The sequence below is a fragment of the Leopardus geoffroyi genome, chromosome B2, assembly GCF_018350155.1.
Source record: "Leopardus geoffroyi isolate Oge1 chromosome B2, O.geoffroyi_Oge1_pat1.0, whole genome shotgun sequence".
Lineage (NCBI taxonomy): Eukaryota > Metazoa > Chordata > Mammalia > Carnivora > Felidae > Leopardus > Leopardus geoffroyi.
In genome coordinates, this window is record NC_059332.1 from 117,683,667 (window position 1) to 117,693,865 (window position 10,199).

The 10,199-nt window shown below is 39.8% G+C and overlaps 1 protein-coding gene across 1 annotated transcript in view; it reads right to left on the reverse strand.

Moving 5' to 3' along the window:
- The window catches only part of SAMD3 (sterile alpha motif domain containing 3), a 57,106-nt gene extending 56,880 nt beyond the window's left edge, over positions 1 to 226 (reverse strand). The window contains exon 1 of the mRNA XM_045499559.1: positions 113 to 226. The gene's annotated coding sequence lies outside the window, so the exon portion shown is untranslated. The remainder of the gene's footprint in view (positions 1 to 112) is intronic.
- Between the last annotated feature and the right edge of the window lie 9,973 nt (positions 227 to 10,199).

The window sequence follows — 10,199 nt, forward strand, 5'->3', positions numbered from 1 at the left end:
ATTACTCTTTTCCGAATACACATCTAAAAGTTACTAATAAAACAAATACTCTCTTTAAAAAATGAGACTGGTTTGAACCTATTTCCTAGTCTCATTTCTCAAATTTCTTCACCTTCTCCTACTTTTTTTCCACAGGCATCCCTCGGCTTTACTAACAGACAGCCAAAGCCGTACAATGGTACCCAATCCTGTACCATTAACACCCAGGTTTCTTCACAAAGAAAAGAAAGGTGTGAAATTCACCACTACTAGGCTCATCAGGAAGTGGTTGACATTTACAAAAGGGGTGGGCAGGGGAGGCAGGGAGGAAGGGAGGAAGGATCAGATAAAAGCCTGACAAGATTCTTAGTAAACCAAGCTTGTTTAACCCCTTGATGTTCCCAGCTAGGAAAGAGAGCTAGCTTGTAGTGTTTCTGAGGACTTTGTTTTAGCAGGAGGAGGAAGCAGAAGCCAGATCTCTCAGAAGAATCTGAATTGTTTCTTTCCTTCCATTAATACTCTCCTATATTCTATTCAGTGCTAGAACTTTATGCTTGCAAGATAACTAGGGAAAATGAGCACATTGATTGAAAACTTAAAAAAAAATTGTGTCGGGCAAATTCAAAGTGGGAAAATAAGTGCGTTCATAATCAGAAATGAGTGTGTGCTTACAAAGTTTGCAAGTTATGTTCCTTTACTGTTCAGTTATTTTTACAGGCCACTATTCTTCTGCAACTGCTTAGGAAACCTCATAAAAGTATAGCAATTTCAATAATTTTTAAAATTTCTCTTAGCAGCTCATTCCCTGTGTTTTATAATTCAATCCAAATTACTTTAAAAGGACTGGGGAGGAACCGAAAAAACTTAAAACTTTTCATCTTTTAACATTACTTCCTATTTTAACTCTTGATCTAAATGAGGTAGGTGTTCAGTAAGACCCTGGCTCTTCTATAAAGACAGGACAAAGCTTCTCTTAGAGAAATTGGAGCCTTAAGGAAAGATAGAAATTTTTATTAGATCATGCATGTAAATTTTATCGCTAGAAGTTCTCAAAATTGTTATTATTGTACTTTTCATGTTTGTGCATTTGAAACAGTTATCATTTCCAACATCGCAGTTAGCATGGTGGAAAGGGAAAACATGTTTACCTTTCATACTCCGCACAATCTGAAAAGGTAACAGCCTTCAAAATCCATTTCCTAGAAGACAAGTCCACTACAAAGTAATGAGCATTCACAAACACCAAGCTGCAAAGCCGAAAACAAGGGTTAAATATAGAAGGATGTCTTGCTGAATTACAGCAGTGGATTTAATTTGCTAAGACAACAGTAGCCACAAAGCTCCTCCCCTAGGCTAAACAGCACTAGCTCGGTGTGAAAAGTCATTATTTGCGAGACTCTGGTGTAAATTAAAAATCACACCTTCTTGTCACACTTCTGACTTCCTTGTGAAGAGTAAGACTTAAAAAAAAATAGAAAAGGAAAGGAAAAAACCCACAATTCTCTAAACTCCAAGATTAAAAGGTATGCCAAGCAGAAGGCACTGTCCATTGATGGCTATCAATGGAAAAAAAAAAAAAAAGGAAAATAAACTAAGTACTTGGAAATCTTCTCATATGTGTAAATTCCCCGATATTTACCTAATTCTACCTCTGGGAAAAACAAAACAGTTCTCAAATTATAATCTCTTACTTACATCCTCAGATTAAAGTATAGTTTTTGATCATTAGTTTTTCTAAATATTTAAGAAAATAATATCTCTTTGGCAACAATGTAACATCTTTAAGTAGCAACCTTGCAACCTCCTCTCACATAAACAATGGATGTATTATTTATGATCTTAGACATCATAAGGGAATAGAAGATACGTCAAATGAGAAAATATGTATCCAGCCGCTTTACTGCGTATCCAGCAGTTTCAGAAACATCTGAAAAAATTTCATAATGTGAGGCAAGTGTGATCACTAAATATCTTAAGGCACGATAATAAAGAAAGAGTAAGACAACATTATGTGTGAGTACTCTGGTCAAACCATTTTCATTATTCGATTAGATTATACTTTAATAAAATAAATTTCCATTAAATATTACAGGATCACATCTAATTAAAGCCAGGAAGAGGTAAGCTAAAGCAACCTAAGGGCAAGTTTTATTTAATAAATTTGTTAAAGCTCCAAAGGAAGATAGTGCAAACTGCCGTGAATGTGGTGGTCAAGAGTGATGTGGCATATAACAGCATCAACCACAAATAAGCACTTTTAAAGAAAATATGAAAACGTTTCATTTTTCTTGCCATTTGCACTCTTCCTTTTATTTTCCCAGAGGCCCAGAGCTGAGGCAATAAAAAGATTTTTTGAATGTTTTTTTAAGTTTTATTTATTTATTTTGTGTGTGTGAGAGAGACAGAGCACGCATGAGCTGGGGAGGGGCAGAGAAAGAGGGAGAGAGAGAATCCCAAACAGGCTTCCAGCGGTCAGCACTGACCCTGATGTGGGCTCCATCCCACGAATTGTGAGATCGTGAGCTGAGCCGCGATCAAGAGTTAGACGCTTAAACGACTGAGCCACCCAGGTGCCCCCATGAAAGGATTTTTAAAAGCTTTGCTGGTGGCCTAAGTCCTCTCCTGGATCAACATCTCATACTGCTCTGGCAAAGAACATCTCTTACTGTGGCTGTACTTGAAGGAACAAGCCATTTAGCAAAAAATCAGATCCCGTTCATGAAAAAGAAGGAAGGTGGAGGAACAAAAACAGGTATATGGCAGTCACCTGGGGCAGTGTCCAGGCAACTCCGTCAGTGGAGCCTTGCCATGGCATGAAGAAATGACACCACTCAACTCCAGTGAAGCAGAACGTCTCATCCACTCTGTGCCATTGTTCATTCCAGCCATCACCAGACCAGAAGGTATGAAAACTGGAATACATAGCCTGCCTTAGTCATCAAAATGGTTGCTGCCTAGAGACCTCAGAGCAGGGTGAACGGTGGTAAAGCAGTTAGAAGCCCCACCAAGAACAACAACATAAGACGTGTCTGTAAGCAGAATAGAATTGAGAGCCAATTATGATAGTGCCGTGAAAAGCATTATAGGCTAGATTTCCCCACTCTCTGGAAATGTATTGAATGAATCTTAATTTGGAATCTGAACAAAAAGTACAGTTTAGATGGTGAAGGAGCAGAGAAGGTGGAATCAATAGAATACACTACAAGTAAATAGCCAAAACAAGTCATGTCTTGGGACCTGTGAGTGGACAACACATGGAAAGAAATAATAGCAGACAAGGTCTGAAAGATCACTGGAGAGCTGGGAATACTGAGTTCTCAGTTTACAGGTATACTTAAGCTTGAGGAAGTCATTGACTTGGTTGTATATTCCTGAACCAAAAGCAAGAGCCAGGCGCTTAACCGACTAATTCACCCAGGCGCCCCTCCAGTACTGTGCTTCTATATTTATTGTAGTTTTATAGGAACTTTGAATATGGGGGAATGCGAACCTTTTGCCAAGAATTTCTATCTCTTTTTGCCCACTTGTCCTTCCAGATAAACACTAGTACCATAGTTAAGTAAAAACATGTGACAGTGTTTGAACATTAATTGGAATTCATAAATTAATTCTGAAAGAACTGACATCTTCAGACTAGCCAGTGCTTTCAGTTACAAGGTAACAGCTTCTGTTACAAGTTAACAGCCAGAGCTCACAGTTTGCATCTCTAGCAAGAACCCAGAAGATCACAGTCTGTGGTGCTGACCCATTAGCTCTGACAGTCAACTAGGCAGAAGCAAGGATAAACCATAAATTTGACCCAAAGGCCAAAAGACCTGGGTGTTTGTGACTCAAAAGTCCCCAAAGTGCGGGGATTCTGACTTATTGCTATGTTTTCATTAGTTTGACTAACCTCCCAGATAAATTGCTCCTAGTTAAATAATTAAATATAAAATTTAAATAAAATAGAATTATAATAATCTAAAGTAGGATTATAAAATAAAAATAAAAGATAGATTTGACTACCAAAAAGTAAAAATTTTATGTATACATATATAATATATAATTATAAGGAATATAATGTTTTTATGGAAGTGTCGAATCACTAAATTGTATACCAATATTACACTGTATGTTATCCAACTGAAATTTAAATAAAAACATTAAAAAAAAAGTTAAATACGCCAGTACAAAATAGGAATGGGCAACTAATGGGCAAATTTTTAAATAATTAAAAACCTAAAAATACTCAACATTCTTACAATAAAAATGATTAAGTTTAATTTTAATTTACTCTACTGGAAAAGGTAAAAATTAAAAAAAAAAAGATTAGCAAGAGTGTGAGATTTAACTTTCTCATACATATTGCTCAGGGAAGTATAAATTGCTACAACTAATTCTGTTGTATTATTCCCATTTTACAGATGAAACTGCTGAAGTCATTTATAGACGTAATTTATAGAAGTAATTCGCCTTAAAGTCCCATAGCTTGTAAATGGAAAGAGTGGCTTTGAATCCCAATTTCTCCAACCCTAAGGCTACTAAGATGAATAAAAAAATCATCAAAATACTCCTACATTTTGACCCCAAAATTACATTTCTAAGAATTTACCCTGAGGACATTACCAGAAAAGAGGACAAAGATGGGCACCCTGGCAATAGCAAGAATAGCAAAGAAATTGGACATACTAAGTTTCCAGAAATAGGATTGACTACTGAATTATGGTAACTTGTATTTAAAATGGGATACTATGGGGCGCCTGGGTGGCGCAGTCGGTTAAGCGTCCGACTTCAGCCAGGTCACGATCTCGCTGTCCGTGAGTTCGAGCCCCGCGTCAGGCTCTGGGCTGATGGCTCAGAGCCTGGAGCCTGTATCCGATTCTGTGTCTCCCTTTCTCTCTGCCCCTCCCCCGTTCATGTTCTGTCTCTCTCTGTCCCCAAAAAAATAAATAAAAACGTTAAAAAAGAAATGTCGTTTAAAAAAAAAAATAAAAAAAAATAAATAAATAAAATGGGATACTATGCAGTAATTAAAGATCATGTTTTAGAGAAATAGCAACACAGAGAAAGTCATGAAATATAATTAAGTGAATTTAAGTTTATAATACAATATATATAAGTATATAATATCATATATAAATTATAATATAATTTATAATAATATAATACTAGGAACTATGAAGTAAAAATATAACTAAATATACAGGTAGCTCAAAGACTGGGAAAATGTGTACCAAAAGGTAAAAGTGGTTTCCTCGGTTTGATGGAATTAATGCATTTTGTTTTCTAATTTATGACTCTCAACATTTTCTCAATGAAGAATTTTTCTTTTATTTTCAGGAGAGTTAGGGTTTTAAAAATAAAAGGTAAAAAATGATACACCCATGTAAGTCTGTATGTAAGTGTATGTGCACAGTGACATCTCCTTGAATACGTTTAATTCCTTATTAACATTTTTGTAACTCCTAGAAGAAATTATACTGATCAGAAAACACTTGCCATAGCAAGTTTCAGGCAGAGAATATAACACACAGAGTAGAATTTAGGTGTTGATTCAAAAGTCAAGGACTCAAAGCTTTGTGTCTAAGAAAGCCCTCACGGGTGGGGGAGGAGCCTGGGTGGCTCAGCGGGTTAAGCGTGGGACTTCTGCTCAGGTCAAGACCTCACTGGTTGTGGGTTCAGCCCTGCTCCAGGCTCTGCAGCTCAGAGTCTGGAGCCTGCTTCCGATTGTGCCTCCATCTCTCTGCCCCGCCCCCTCTCAATCTCTGTCTCGCTCTCTCTCAAATATATATAAACATTAAAAATAAATGAATACATAAGTAAATAAAAATGCAAAGTCCTCGTGGGTTGGGGCTTTTGTTTTCTTGGTAAGTACATTCTGGAAGGAAAATGCACAAACCTTTATTGAGCATAGACACTGGCGTAGTGAACTATTTATTACATAGTTCAATGTGCATGTGATAGCACAGGTGAGAATTGCTTGTTTTGTAGTTCTGAATGAGGGCAAGGTCTTCTGTTACTAAAATATTGTGGTTATTAGACTGTTTCTTCAGAGCCACTCATATGTTAGAGCACATGACAGCGAATTATAGCACCCTCCCTTAAGGCTCAGCTTGTGGGTCCAGCTGGGCTCTGTTCAACTGTGACACAGAGTATCAGTCTGACTTTGGAGACTCTTTCTGGCAGGAAAAGACACAAAGGTGGTGGATCTTCTTAATGCAGTGGAACTCAAACCACACATGGGATGTGTGGGGATGAGAAAGCCAAGGGACCCTGTAGTTCTCCTACAAGATTGGTACCGAGTGACAAATGTTCCTCCTTCTGTCAGCCCTGGGTTTTTCTGAAGACAAGGCAGGGATGTTCAAACTTTTCATTCATACAAAGCTAGTCTTTTGGCGGGGGGGGGGGGGGGGGGGATAATTGTTTCCATCTTTTATTTTAAATTTTTTTAAAATTTATATCCAAATTAGTTAGCATATAGTGCAACAATGATTTCAGGAGTAGATTCCTTAGTGCCCCTTTAGTCCATTTGCTCTCTCACAACCCCTCCAGGAGCCCTCTGTTCGTTCTCCATATTTAAGAGTCTCTTATGTTTTGTCCCCCTCCCTGTTTTTATATTATTTTTGCTTCCCTTCCCTTATGTTCATCTGTTCTGTGTCTTAAAGTCCTCATACGAGTGAAGTGATATGATATTTGTCTTTCTCTGACTAATTTTGCTTAGCATAATACCCTCCAGTTCCATCCACATAGTTGCAAATGGCAAGATTTCATTCTGTTTGATTGCCAAGTAATATTCCAATGTGTGTGTGTGTATATATATATGTGTATATATATATATATATATATATATACACATATATATATACCACATCTTCTTTATCCATTCATCCATTGATGGACATTTGGGCTCTTTCCATACTTTGGCTATTGTTGATAGTCCTGCTATACACATTGTGGTGCATGTGTCCCTTTGAAACAGCTCTCCTATATCCCTGAGAATCTTCTTCCTTTTTAAGTCTGGATAATATTCCTTGGTATGTTTATATGGCATTTTGTTTATCCATCCACTTGTTGGACATTTGGGTTGTTCCCACCTTTTGACTGTTGTAAATCATGCCAATATTAACATGATTGCACAAATATCTGTTCAGATCCCTGCTTTAATAAGCTGATTTTCACGGTTATAGAAGTCAGAGGAATTATTCAACAAACTCAGATTTCCTGCTACATCATCAGTAGACATGGAGAGCTTAAACGGATCTTCCAGATCTGGCAAAATCCTTTCATTTCCTAGATGAGAAAAAGAGAGCCTTAGAAATGCTAAGTGACTTGCCCAAGGACACACAGCTAATTGAATGAGAATGCACTTTTCACTGGGCTCAGTAAAGTATTGAATGATACTGGCCTATAAGACACCTTCATCCTAATAGAGACTAGAAGCCCTTGCATGATGACAACAGTCTTTTCATCTTTGCATTCCCTGTGCTGAGTGCTAGTGACACATAGCCGGACCTCAAAGGTTATTGAACAAATATCCCAATTCAGAGACACATGTATAATACACATGTGAATATGCTTTGAGGGGAATTATATACAGGTTGTGTACTGAGGGGCAGATGACTATCTTTAATTTTTTTTTTTTTTAACGTTTATTCATTTTTGAGAGACAGAGACAGAGCATGAGCGGGGAAGGAGCAGAGAGAGGGAGACACAGAATCCGAAGCAGGATCCAGGCCCTGAGCTGTCAGCACAGAGCTCGACGTGGGGCTTGAGCTCACGAACAGCGAGATCATGACCTGAGCCGAAGTCGGACGCTCAACCGACTGAGCCACCCAGGCGCCCCAGGGGCGAATGCCTATCTTAATCCAGACTTGCCCAACCCCAGTGGGCACACTGGTTGCCTCCCACCCATTGACAGGTAATAAGAACTACATCCCTCCCTATGGTGTACTAGAACCTCTTCTAGGTTACAGAGGCTTTAGGTGGTTTCGTTTACTTAGGCTATTGTGCACATGTGTGCACACACACGCACACACACACACATACACACATTTCTCTGCATGCTGTAATGTGAAAAGTTTGAGAAGCAAAGGGCCGGGATAGCAAGATGGATCTTGGGGGAACCAGGACGGGATGGGTGCAGCAAGGGTCCAGTGGTTACCTCTGGCTGAATGCTCATCTCTGAGGAGCTTAAAATAATAAACCAGTGGCCAACTTCCATGACAGTCCGATTAAATGAGAATTTCTGGAAGGGGGATCACAGGCATCAGTATTTTTTTAAGTTCCCCCGTAATCGCGATGTGCTTCAGGGCTGAGAAGGGACAGTATAAAGCGAAGCAGACAGAACCAACATCCAGAAGCAAGGAAAGACTGCCGTGGAAGCATCTCCTTTTTGAGGCTCCTCTTGGCTGTAGGCAGTCAGCTCAAGGGAGGCTCTCCTGGAGGCCTGCCAGTGGGAGGTGTGAGCCGGCAGTCCTCAGCAGAGTATTCCCATATGTGTCTGGGACTGTTCCTCCTCACTGCCACCCCTTTCCCAAGTAGACTCTGGGCTTGTTGTCACTGGGGAGAAACAGCAGCGCAGAAACCAGAAATGAGTGTGGTGTTTCTGGTTATTATAAACACGAGGCCGTGCTCCACGGTCCTCCTTGGGCCTAGAGAGAGTATCCGGGTAAGACATAAAGGCAGGAGGACTTTTTCAGGCTAGAGAGAGGGTCCTCCAAGGAGGTACCTGTGCCTTCTCAATAGCACCTCTGGGAGACAGCAACACCTGAGATAGCAATGCTATGCTGTGATCGGCACAGATGGGACCCTGGGAGGCTAAGGTCAAGTTTCCTGTGCTTAAGCACAGCCCAGATGTAGTAGTGAGCCTCTGGACCCAAGGACCGTGTCAACAAGACAGTGGATATTTTGATGGAAAACTGTGTGTCCAATAACCAAACGCCAGATGTCACCTCTCTCCCACCATCCAACCTTAGTACTTTAGCAATGCCCCTGTCGTGGAATTGATTACAGAGCCCTAGGGAATAAGAGTGGGGGAAATTTAGGAAGAACTGAGCTTGCTTATCTTTCTCCTTACTCTGGTGGAACAGAGACTCAGAGACTGATATATAACTGCTATGAAAAAATGACAAATTGATATATGACACTGTTGATTTATTGGACTGAGATTTATACCTAGTGTGGACACTATTTAAAAAATTAATTAAGTTCTAGGTGTTAAGAGAGACCAGGGATGGCAGAACATGAGTTCAGTGCACCATGGCATCATGTTATGGTTCTGCTATGACATTCATCACAGAGAAATATGACTGTTTGATTATAAACCTGGGCTTTCTCCACTATAACGTCTTTGAGGCTAGGGACTGTATCTTATCCAACTTTATAGTTCTAGCACTCACTACTATGCCTGGCACAGACCAAGCCATCAATCAATGATGAGTACATGAAGAGCTCCTTATGGCCAAATTCATAGCTAGTAAACTGCATAGCTTGTACACTGCATAGCTCTTTATGAGTAAATGAATTGCGTAGCTGGTAGGGGAGGCGTTCAAAGCAAAAGAGTCAGCAAATCTCAGCACAGTGACAGTGTTAATGGCTATCAAACAGATTTACTGCAGACTCTGACATGGAGGCAAGTTTCATACTTGGAGAAGTTCTTTTTTTCTACTTGTGATTCATCAGACAAGTACCTGCTTGTACAAATGCTATCGTGTCATTGTGTTTAAGAAGTGAAGTCTAAAATAAAGAAAGACGCGATGGTATGGTATTCTTGCGCACGTAGTATAAGCTGTGATGCAGAACATTGTTGATTAAATAGCTTAAAAAAAGGATGCAGATTTATTTCCTCCAAGTTCCCTGAAGAGATCCTGAGAACCTAAATGCTGAAGCTGTTCCTTTGAGCCCGTCAGGAGAACACTATTATATTGACACTCTTTGCACTAAGAGCATTTGTGTCACAACCCAGAGGACTTTCTGGTGGGAATATTCAGTAGGCTGGAACCAAGCAGGGACAGGGGACAAGGGACAGGGAGACTGTTGGGCTGTCCGACTCATGCCCAGGATGTGGCATCTGCTGAGCTTACAGCTTGGAGAGATGTTTGTCTGCCTCTTGTTTGCTTGCACACCTGGGGGACCCTGCCTGCTTGAGGGAGGATGGCTCCCCCACAAATGTTTGCTGAATAAATTCAATGAACAAACAAGTTCAGTCCTGGTTAAGGAAGTCTTGTTACCATCTTGTGGTC